General features: G+C 39.7%; 1 pseudogene; it reads right to left on the bottom strand.

Moving 5' to 3' along the window:
- LOC103118058 (X-linked interleukin-1 receptor accessory protein-like 2) overlaps positions 1–12,346 on the bottom strand; it is a 25,692-nt pseudogene extending 13,346 nt beyond the window's left edge.
- Positions 12,347–12,704: the final 358 nt, after the last annotated feature.

Below are 12,704 nucleotides of genomic sequence, written 5' to 3'. Positions count from 1 at the left end.
AAGCTATAAGGAATACACATACTAAGAAGAAATTCCAAAACTGACAATTTTTAAACAAAGGCAAAGTCATTTTCACAATCATTTTACATTTTTAAGATAATTATTCTGATCTTAGTCTGGTCTGTGACTTTTATGTCGGCATTTTCCAGAAAAACACATAAGGATACAGTTTTGCCCATTCAATTAGCTTTACCACATAGAGTAAAAGGGTGTGGGAGATAGCATAATGGTTATGCAAAAAGACTTTCATGCCTGAGGCTCCCAGGTCCCAAGTTTAGTCCCCCACACCACCATAAACTAGAGCTGAGCAGTGCTCTAATAAAAATAAAATGATAAAATTAAATAAAAATGTTTTTAAAAAGTATTCTACTGCCTTAAATTGACAGAAGGAAGATAAGAAGAATAGATGTAACCATGCAAGTGATTCTTCAACTAACATAAAAGTCTGTTGAAATAATTAGAGATATTTTGAAAATGAAGATTCTCAAAATGTGATTCTTGTAGATTTTATTCTCTGGGTGGACTGTATTCTCCCTACAATTAAACCAGGCCAAATGAAGTACATTTGTAAAAAGAATCAAAATGAGCTATACAGTTATAGTCTGCAATTGGTTCTGATAAATTTGTGGGCTAGGTCTTACACTGTTCTGTCAGATATTAAAGTTGATATGTTGTTAGGACTCTCAGGCAGACATGATGAATAAGTTTTATCAAATCACTTAACCACTTAACCATTCCATGTGTGAGATTTTATTTGAATTAAGGAGACAAATCTTTTATTTTCCTATCTTTAAGCTCTGTGATTGTGTTCATTGATTGCAGTCACAAAGTAATTTAAGAGGCTGTGTGGCATACAGTATTGGCAAATAGTGGTTTTCAGGGAGCAGAGATAAGAACAGTGTGGTTTGTGTGAATTCAAAAAGACAGTATGTAGGAATTGCTTTATGACAATTCTAACCAAGGACCTGGTACATATATATATATATATATATATATATGTGTGTGTATATATATATATATATATATATATTATAATAATAAGGTCCTGGGTTCGAGTCCCTGGTCCCCACTTGCAGGGGGAAAGCTTTGCAAGGGGTGAAGCAGGGCTGCAGGTGTCTGTCTGTCTCTCTTCCTCTCTATAGCCCCCTTGCCCTCTTGATTTCTGGCTTTCTCTATCCAATAAATAAAAATAACAAAAATTAAAATAAATACATAAATAAATAATATTAAAAAATAATTAGGAGGGACATTAAAGAGGAATGGCAGTAGAGAATATGACGATGATTTTTTTTTCAGCTGGTGCCTCTCTACCTTTGAAATCTATGTAGATTAAAGATTGTTCTCACTACTACCCTATCACTGCCACCAACTTGGGGTCAAGGAATATTAGGGGCCAAGGAATAGTTTTCAGCTAGCCTTCTGGCATAACTCCTTTCATCTCAGGAGGCAGAGCTGTTAAAACGAAGATGATTCCTGCCATTCCCTTAATCAAAACCACTCAAATGTTTCCATGCCCCTTAGAGGAAAACTACTAAAGACTCTTCTGATGTATAGAACTGTATAAAACTATCAGTTTCATTCTATCACGTGATAACCCACCCTTTATTGTTTTTCTACTGTTCACTCTGCTCCAAACATACTGGCTCCATATTATGCATATATTATTTTTATCAGAATTTTTTTTTTGCCTTCAGGTTTATCACTGGGGCTCAGCGCCTGCACTACAAATCCACTGCTCCTGTGGGCATTTTTTTCTTTTTTTTGGATAGGACAGAGAGAAATTGAGAGAGGAGGGGAAGATAGAGAGAGGGAGAGAAAACCAGACACCGGAAGGCCTGCTTACCTCTTGTGAAACGACCCCCACCCTGAAGGTGGGGAGCTGGGGGCTCGAACCAGGATCCTTACTCTGGTCCTTGTGCTTTGTACTATGTGTGCCACCACCCAGTCCCCTTCAATCAGAATTCTTTCCCGGTGTCTTTGCCCTTTCATCCCCCCCCCTTCCTAGATTATTTTCCCAGTAAAACCCCCTATTCTCACATACATTTTGTTCATTTACTATATTGTCTACTCTTTTAAGATGTCATATAATTATCTCGATCTAAACAAGAATTGTTGCATTTTATCTATTGTCTTTTAAGTACAGTAACATTATTCCTGTCTTTCGAATGTCTTTCCTGATCTATTTTCAATCTTCAGCGTATATTTTTTAACACTCCTTGTCTCTATGTGACAAAAATTATTTTCAGTAGGAATTGAGGGATGATGCACTTGGTTAAGTGCACATGTTTCAATGACCAAGGATTCAGGTTCAAACCCTCACTCCCCACCTGCAGGGAGCAGATCCACAAGCATTGAAGTAAGTATTGCATGTGGGTGTCTCTGAATCTCTCCCTCTCTCTCTCTTTATTTATTTATTTATTTATTTATTTATTTATTTTTTACCAGAGCACTGCTCAGCTCTGGCTTATGGTGGTGCAGGGGACTGAACCTGGGACTTTGGAGCCTCAGGCATGAGGGTCTCTTTGCATAATCATTATGCTATCTCCTCCTCCTCCTCTCTCCCTCTATTTCCCTCTCCCCTCTCAATTTCTATCCTATGGAACAAAAGGACATTAAAAAAAAAAAAGGAAAAATGGCCACTGGAAAAGTTAAAGGTCAGCAAGCAAGCTAGCTTGGGAAGATGTCTGTTTTGTATTATATGCAGCCCAGGTTTGAGCCAGGCCTTCACCACACTAGTGGAACCTTCAGTCTGCAGTGTCATTTCTTCTCTCCCCATGTCTCTATGTCTCTTTATCTCCATGCCTATCCAAAGAAAAAGTCAATCCGGAGCAGTGAAGTCCAAACAATGACAAAAAAATTAATTTTAAAAATCAAGTTAAGTACTATTATTCTCCTGTGCCTTTAAGATCACTTTACCACCATTGTTAATTTCAAATCTACTCTTTTAAAAAATATATTTATTTATTCCCTTTTGTTGTCCTTGTTGTTTTTATTGTTGTTATAGTTATTGTTGTTAGAGAGGACAGAGAGAAATGGAGAGAGGAGGGGAAGACAGAGAGGGGGAAAGACAGACACCTGCAGACCTGCTTCACCACCTGTGAAGCAACTCCCCTGTAGATGGGGAGCTAGGGGCTTGAACTGGGATCCTTACCACGGTCCTTGAGCTTTGCGCCATGTGCATTTAAGCTGCTGCAATACCGCCCGACTCCCCAAATCTACTCTTTAAATAAAAAAAATATATGTTTCAGAGTAACTAGAGATATGACCAATATGCAAAGTCAACTAGAAAATTTCTGAGCCATTAATGAATCTTTGTAGCCTGTACCAATTCATGTAACCAAGTCCCTGCGTATTAGAATAACTGAGAATTTTCACATTCAATTCTCATATTAATTACTGTTAATCCTCTGTGCCACTAAAAGGTAAGAAAGGAGAATCTGTATACATTATATATACTATATATATATATACATATGTATGTATACATATATGTACACACACACACATATATTACCTGGAAGAAACTTTTCAGAGAGAAAGAGAAATCTCCATGAATGTAAGTCACGAGATAAGGCATGTGTACATATGCCCTATCTCATGGGACCTTGTCTATATCTGGGTTTTGGGACTTTGTTAGGAAGTGAACCACCTGAAATGGAATTAGAGAATACTATGAAAGGAAAGCACCCCCCTCAAGTAATGAGGCTGAAGGGTTGACATTCCACACCTGACGTCTCTGGACACAGTCCGAAGTGAAGCATGCCAAGGTGGTACTCATTGCATTGATTAGGTTGGTATCACTAGATGCAGTTCATTCTTGTATGAATTGAGAGAAGCATGCAAGAAAGTAAGACCCACCCTAGAGGTTCCAGGACTGGGGGAGATAATGGGCTTTATAGAGGAAGTGGGAGGTTCTTGCTGTCTTAGGGTTTAAGAAGACAATAGATAGTTATTGCCATAATCCAATTATTTGGTAACTGGGTTAACTTTGAAGATCTTGTTGTTAGGATTTTCTGTATCATAAACGACATCACCATAATTGATGTCCTTTGATATTACTTATATATAGCTGTGTCTTATACAGTAACGCCACTGGTTGCTTCTTTTCTTCCTGGTCTAAGCTTCTAGAAAAGTCATTGTTTCAGAGAACAAGTCATTATTAGAAATCTACTAACAATTTGAGACCACTGTTAAAATTCAGTCTGATTACACGTTTGAAGTCTTAAGTGCTTAGACTGAAGGGGCATATACTCAACCTATGGTCTGTGTATTAAAAGGTTTGAGACCTTCAATCAGTTTTCCCCCTCTCATATCAATTAAATAGTGGTTCATGAGACCACAAGTTTATAGGAGTGTACATCAACACCATTCCCACCACCAAAGGACTGTGTCCTGATCCCTGACCCCACCTCTCCCCCCCCCCCAGTGAAGCTGAACATCTACTCTCACCCTCCACCCAGAAATTTTTACTTTGGTGCTTTACTCCAAACAACAGTACATTTTAAAAGAAAGATAATGTCAAGTACCCTGTGCTTAACAAGATGTAGCAAACCAATAAAATGGCATCGAGTTAAGATTACCCACCCACCTCTACCCCCCCCACACACACACCTGACCTCTTTCCTTAGCCTTTTTTCCTTCCTAATAAAAACTTCAGAGACAAAAGAACAAGGAAAACTGTGTCCTACTCTATGTACCTGATGTTTAAAACTGCACTTTTTATTCTTTGCGAAGATCCATGTCTCTGTGCACCAGGCAATTATACTCCTTTTCTGATTATAATTTTCTGAACTGTGTTTGTTTGTTTTTTAAACTCTCACTTTGTTTGGTTACCCCACTTGAAATATTTTTGTTTGTTTATCCATGTTTTTTTTTTTCCTTAATTGCCACTAGTGCCTGCTCTTGGCAGCCACTTTTTCCTTCTTTTTAAAATTTTCTTTCTTTCCTTTTATTTGGTAAGACGGAGAAAGAAAGATACCTGTAGCAATAGTTTTACCACTCCTGAAGTTTTCCCCCTGCAGGTAGAGTTCTGGGGTTAGAACATGGTTAAGTGAGGGGTGTATTCCCCTTAACTGGATGTGCCACTGTGCCTCCCAACCTCCTACCCCTGCTCTTTGACCTCTATTCGCCTCTCCCATTCATCACTTCCTGGTACAATGTCCTTGAAAATTGTGTGAGCCACCTTCTGGAAAAAAGCCTATAATGCTACCTCCTTTGGAGCTCAAACTTCCTTTGACTATATGGGTCATCTGCATTCTCATCGTCTTATCTTAGGCTTTGTTAATGTAGGTCTATTTATTTCCATATGTACACACACTTCTTGACACTTTTGTTATAAACATTGTGCAAAGAACTAGACATTTACTTTCCATTTTACTCTGTGCATCTTGTTAAATTGACCTGCCTCTTTTTTATTGTCATTCTACTTTGCTCTTTGAAAAGAAGACTCATCTGCACCAAAAGCTGAAGTAAACACTATTTGTTTCTTTTTAAAAAATATTTATTTATTTATTTATTCCCTTTTGGTGCCCTTGTTGTAGTTATTATTGTTGTTATTGATGTTGTCCTTGTTGGATAGGACAGAGAGAAATGAGAGGAGGGGACGACAGAGAGGGGGAGAGAAAGACAGACACCTGCAGACCTGCTTCACCACTCGTGAAGCGACTACCCTGCAGATGAGAAGCCGGGGGCTCAAACAAGGATCCTTGCTCTGGTCCTTGTGCTTTGCACCACCTGCACTTAAGCTGCTGCACTACCGCCCGACTCCCAACACTACTTGTTTCTATAGTACTATTTTGTTTGGTTCTGAATTTGACTGTGCCTATGGTCTCATTCTTGTCTTGATCAGAAACCAAATACTAATGCCTCTCCAGGGAGCCTGTTCATATTAACACATCCTAGCAGCTATAGAAAGGTGAGATTTTGGGAGTCTGGCGGTAGCACAGCAGGTTAAGCGCACGTGGTGCAAAGTGCAAGGACCGGAGCAAGGATCTCGGTTCGAGTCCCTGGCTCCCCACCGACAGGGGAGTCGCTTCACAAGCAGTGAAGCAGGTCTGCAGGTGTCTGTCTTTCTCTCTCCCTCTCTGCCTTCCCCGCCTCTCTCCGTTGCTCTCTGTCCTATCCAACAACAATGACAGCAATAATAATAAGAGCAATAATAACTACAACAACAATAAAAACAGCAAGGGCAACAAAAGGGAAAGTAAGTAAATATATATAAAGAAAGGTGAGATTTGAATAGAGTTTAAGAGAAAAGCTTTTCTTCTGAGTACAGTGGGAATTATAGCTTTCATAAATATGCACTTGACTTAAATATTTTAATTTGGAAAGCAGAAAAATTAAGGGCATGGAAACATTAAGCATAGTTTTAATTCTTAAACTTTGAAGTCAAATTATTTGAAAGATAAAATTTGAAGCCCCAGAATTCAGATATCTAATCTTATATTCATGAGACCAATGAGCAGTTAACTTAAGTTTGACATTTTCTACTATTTTTCAGTATGTTTCGGAGTTACTTCACTGTGTGCTGTAAATTATACATAAACTAGATAAATATTGCTATTTTTCTGGTTAAATATTGCAAACTTGAGCCATAAGGTTTAGGAAATTGATTTCAGGATCTATCCAACACGCATCCAAAGAATTTGAAAAATCCATCCTAAAATGTACTGAACATCAGCAGAATTGAATTATACTTGTGATGTTCAAAACCAGTACTTGAAAACTAGACATTTAGTCCCAAAGCTAAAAGTGTCCCCCTTCAGTTTAATCAGGACAATTGCTTTAAGAGATCATAACACTTATCAAAAATATGTATAAGTCAGAATAGAATTCTCCAGAATGTGTATGTGTGTGTGTGGGGGTGGACTTTCAGGTGAAGAAGGCATTCTGAAATACCATGTATTTAGAGGGAACCATTGACACTATTTTACTACTGAGAGTGGTGGTAAGAGGAGGTATCATTAGGAAAAGCCACATAAAGCTGTTGCAGCTGTGTTATATAAAAAGTGGGGACAATTTAATAGAAAATGTCATCATTTGCAGAATGTTGATTGCCTATTTTTTTCCCATAAAGCCTTCTCATCAGAGGGCCTCCAGCAGCTGTGAGAAGGCATCCTGTCACTGATGTTCCTAGACGTCCTGACATACAAAGCTCTTCATTTGCTGTTTGGCATCCAAAACACTCTTCTTTCTGTTACTTTTTAAAATTCTTCATACTCCTCCATGAAATATGGAATATTTCCTTGTTGGGAAGATGAGGCCTGCATTGACTTTTTGACACTGGGATTTCAGAAACATGAAGAACATCTGCTGAAGCCATGAAGTACTATTTTTCTGTATTCTGAATGAAGGAACCCTAAAGCTATAACACTCTACAATCCTATAACTTTAAGGATCTCTTCTTAACAGATGGCAATCATTACAAGTTACTCCAGGACATAACTCTTTAGCAGTTAAGATAAAAATTTATCCCATGCAAAAAAAAAAAAAATGATGGAGAAGATGCAGGGTCAAGGGCTTTTTTAATCAAAAGTTTTATTTTCTCATAATTAGCTTTTGAGAGGTGACTTGATCATAAATTCCACATCATAAAAAAAATCAATGGACTTCAGAAACTTAATTGCTACATGCTCTACCTGAGTTCAGTATAATCCCATAATTCTTGTCAAATGCTTTACATTAAACAATAGAAAGTCTATTATTACTGACGATGATGATTCATGTTATTTAGGCATGCAGAATGCTGCAGGGGGAGATAACATAATGATTACAAACAGACTCTCATACCTGAGCCTCTGAGGTCCCAAGTTCAAAGCCCCACAACTACCACAAGCCAGAGCTGAGCAGTATTCTGTGGATAGGGGGTGGGAAGGCAAAATGCTGAAAACTACATATATCATGTATGTTGGGAAATTGTGCCGACGCAGTCACATCTGCCATGTTGTCCCCTCAGGCTACTGCTAGTTCCCGCGAGAGTTGGGACATTCTCGGAGTGCCTGTTCAGCCATGTTGTGCCCTCAGGGCATTGTCTATATCCCAGAGATATTTGGAAGTGCTTTGGTTACTCCTCCCCCCTCCCATTCTCACGAGAGTTATTATCCTATCCTGGAGTGCTATGGTTACTCCTCCCCATTCCCATTCTCATGAAAGCTACTCCTAGAAAAGCCCTTCGTCTTCCTCACCTCGCTCTTTTGCCAGTGCTTCACTCTGGTGTTCAGACGCAGGAAAGGTTACTGCGTGAGACGGCCATTTTCGCTTACCTCCACATGGCCCAACCTGCTTCTCTAGCACCCAACTCTGAGGTGCCGGCACAAATAAAGATTTGTGTTTCCTCTTCGCTCTGGACCCCTCCTCTCTCTCCTCCGCTGCCCGCGCACAACAACACATGTACAGCTACAACTCCGAATCGTCAGTGCCATACTTATAGCAGGCATTAATTCTATTAGTCTATTCCTTCCAAAAATGTTTACTGAATATCTCCTATGTGTCAAGTACTGTTTTAGGTACTGAAGATACAACTCTGAACCAGAGGGAAATAATATATATTTTCTTATGAACTGTATTGTTGAGAGAGAGAAGGCACCACCCAGAAATGGGAGTGGTTGCAGGTGTGGGCGGGGCCTTTGACTTTTTTTTTTATTAATTTTATTTATTTATTCCCTTTTGTTGCCCTTGTTGTTTTATTGTTGTAGTTATTATTGTTGTTGTCATTGTTGGATAGGACAGAGAGAAATGGAGAGAGGAGGGGAAGACAGAGAGGGGGAGAGAAAGATAGATACCTGCAGACCTGCTTCACCACTTGTGAAGTGACTCCCCTGCAGGTAGGGAGCCTGGGTTCGAACCAGTATCCTTACGCAGGTCAGAGGTAGCTTATTTGGGAAGCAAGAGCACCCAGTGAGACAGACTCCCTATGAAGTCAAACCTGTCGGGGCATATTCTAAGACTGAATTTTTATGAGAGCACTGTGGGGGTCCTTGTGACCTTGCTTGACTGGATCTGAACTACAGATATCCCCAAGCAATTTGGCAAGCTGAAAAGTCTGCCCACTGAAACAATCAGTGGAAGCCTGACAAACCAACATCCTCCCCAACTATGAGCATATACGTGTTCTGTTAGTTTGTTAATTCCTTGGAACTCTGGCTCTCTGTGGATATTCCTTTTGTTGACTGCTTTGTTTGATTTTTTGGGGGGATGAGGTTGTTTGTTTTGTTTTACATACTTTGGGTTTTCTGGCTTTTTGATTTGCTCCTTTCTTTCTTCCTTCCTCTCTTTCTTTCTTCCTTTATTTATTTATTTTTGGTAGATGTTCTTGTTGTCTATTCCTCACTTCTATTTGAACATAGGAGACCCTACCTCTACCTCTCATCTTCCAAAGGCAGTGTTGTCATCATTAGAACAACATCTCCACCCACTCCCAAGACACATCACAAAATGACTGCTCCACTCCACACTATACCTGAACAGCAACTCCCAAGTCACGTATTTCAAAACACCAAATATAATGGTTAAATAAAAAATATAGGGAGTCGGGTGGTAGTGCAGCAGGTTAAGCACACGTGGCGCAAAACACACGGACCGGCTTAAGGCTCCCAGTTCGAGCCCCTGGCTACCCACCAGCAGGGAAGTCCCTTCACAAGCAGTGAAGCAGGTCTGCAGGTGTCTATCTTTCACTCCCCCTCTCTGTCCTCCCCTCCTCTCTCCATTTCTCTCTGTCCTATCCAACAATGACGACAAGAATAACTACAACAATAAAACAACAAGGGCAACAAAAGGGAATGAATAAATAAATATTTAAAATTTTACATTCACATACAAACACACACACAGGCACACATGCACGCACATGCAGGGCTACATGAAATGAAGGATGGCATCTTGTAAGGGTCTTTCAGTGTGGTAGAAAAAGGACATCTAATCTTTGATAAGGGGGCCCAAAGGATTAAATGGAAAAAGGAGGCTCCCTTCAATAAATGGTACTGGGAAAACTGGGTTGTAACATGTGGAAGAATGAAATTGAACCATTTTATCTCACCAGAAACAAAAATCAACTCCAAATGGATCAAAGACCTAGATGTCAGACCAGAAACAATCAAATACTTAGAGGAAAACATTGGTAAAACAGTTTCCCACCTACACCTCAAGGACATCTTTGATGAATCAAACCCAATTGCAAGGAAGACTAAAGCAGAAACAAACCAGTGGGACTACATCAAATTGAAAAGCTTCTGCACAGCCAAAGAAACTATTAAACAAACAAAGAGATCCCTCACAGAATGGGAGAAGATCTTCACATGCCATACATCAGATAAGAAACTAATCACCAAAATATATAAAGAGCTCAGCAAACTTAGCACTAAAAAGCAAATGACCCCATCCAAAAATGGGCAGAGGATATGAACAAAACATTCACCTCAGAGGAGATCCAAAAGGCTAACAAACATATGAAAAACTGCTCTAGGTCACTGATTGTCATGCTTACACTTTTCAAAGGTCTGAACAAGAAGTAACTACCATCTCTGACACTTCTGACCATCTCTGCTCATCTTCCTCTCGTCCCACATATTTTGGTAAATTCTCTTCAGTGAGATAATTCGATTCTTTTTTCAGAATGTAAACTTACTTAGAATCATTTTTCTGTAAAATTTATTTATGAGTATTCATGAAAATTACATATTTGAGTATTTAGCTATAACAAATTAATATTTAAAATATACCTCCGATTTCTGATTTTTACTAGTTTTTTTCGCTTTTAAGCTTCCCTATCTTTTCTTCAAAATTATTCTTTTCTTATACAGACCTCTATACACTTTTTAAAGTTTTATATTTCTATTTATTAACACAGTAGCCAGAGTGAAATCTGACTAACTACAAATCAGGAGTAGACTCAGGTCTTTTAAAAAAAATATTTATGTATTCATTCCCTTTTGTTGCCCTTGTTGTTTTATTGTTGTAATTATTACTGTTGTTATTGATGTCGTCGTTGTTGGATAAGACAGAAAGAAATAGAGAGGGGAGGGGAAGATAGAGAGGGGGAGGGAGAAAGATAGACACCTAAAGACCTGCTTCACTGCCTGTGAAAAGACTCCCCTGCAGGTGGGGAACGGGGGGCTCGAACCGGGATCCTTACTCTGGTCCTTGCGCTTTGCGACACCAGCGCTTAACCCACTGCGCTACCACCAGATTCTTGATGACTCAGGTATTTTTAAACTATTATTCCTTTTATGTAACCAGATCAAGGATTTCTCTTAAATGAATTGCCACTGTAACCATATGTTTACTCTTAAGAAGTGTAGTTTTTCTGTCCTTGAGAAACTTTTAAAATGCAAGACAACTTTCCTGTAAGCCTGCAGATCTCCGTGGGCAGCCAGTGGCCCTGTGGCAGCAGCGAAATTCCTGGAAAAACTCCCTGCACTTTCTCTGTTTGGGTACATGTAGCTCCAGGTTCTTAAAACCTGCCATACTGGATTTTTAATTACAATGACTTTCTTAGCCTACTGCCTGCTCAGAGTTTTTCTTTTCTCTCTCTGCCAATTCGCCATGAGTGAGGAGAGGGGAGAGGAGGGGACTACGTAAGGCCCACCTGCCTGATCACAGAGGTTTTTTTTTATTTTTTTAAAATTTATTTTCCCTTTTTGTTGCCCTTGTTGTTTTATTGTTGTAGTTATTATTTTTTGTCGTTGTTGTTGGATAGGACTGAGAGAAATGGAGAGAGGAGGGGAAGACAGAGAGGGGGAGAGAAAGACAGACACCTTGCAGACCTGCTTCACCGCCTGTGAAGCGACTCCCCTGCAGGTGGGGAACCGGGGGCTCAAACTGGGATCCTTCCTTTGCTCTTTGTGCTTTGTGCCAAGTGGGCTTAACCTGCTGCGCTAACTCCCGACTCCCCACAGAGGTCTTTTTAACCATGCCCTGGCTAGGCCTTTTTCTCATCTGTTACCTGTAACCTTCTGCTGGGTAATGTTTTATGCTATGGGTTCATCTATCTTTTCTCTGACCTCCATACTGAGAATATTTCTTTGAACTTACATTTTACTCCCATGGTGCAAAATTTTCAACCTTTAAGATTATGGTCTTTAACTCCATTTTTCTTTTGGCCTGGCCCACAAGGTCTCTTTACCCAAGAGACTTAAGCAGATAAGTCCTATTATTTTCTTTTTTTTTTTTTTTACGTGGCCATGGTCCTATCTCTGTCTCCATGACGACCAATCAGAGCCATCTTGGCTTTGACCTCCAACCAAGTGGTTCCTGTAGCATGTTTGTTTACCGTTACCATGACGACCAACCACATGGTCATGAGTGCCATCTCTAGCCTTTGACCTCCAACTACCTGATCTCTAGGTGTCATGTTTTGTTTATGATTACCATGATAACCATTATTTGGTCACAGGTGCCATTTTGGCTTTGACCTCCAACTCCCTGATCTCTGGGTGCCATGTTTTGTTCATGATTACCATGACAACCGACTATGTGCTCATGGACGCCATTTTGGTTTTGACTTTCAGGCTCGTGATCTCCCACAGCCATGTTTTGTTTATGATTACCATGACAACCACTATGTGGTCACGGGTGCCATCTTGGCTTTGACCTCCAACTCCCTGATCTCTGGGTGCCATGTTTTGTTTATGATTACCATGACAACCCACTATGTGCTCATGGACGCCATTTTGGTTTTGAATTTCAGCCTCGTGATTTCCCAGAGCCAT

This window comes from Erinaceus europaeus, chromosome X (genome assembly GCF_950295315.1).
Source record: "Erinaceus europaeus chromosome X, mEriEur2.1, whole genome shotgun sequence".
In the NCBI taxonomy this organism is placed as follows: domain Eukaryota; kingdom Metazoa; phylum Chordata; class Mammalia; order Eulipotyphla; family Erinaceidae; genus Erinaceus; species Erinaceus europaeus.
Note: the sequence above shows the minus strand (reverse complement) of the source record. Positions and strands in the feature narration are given on the sequence as shown.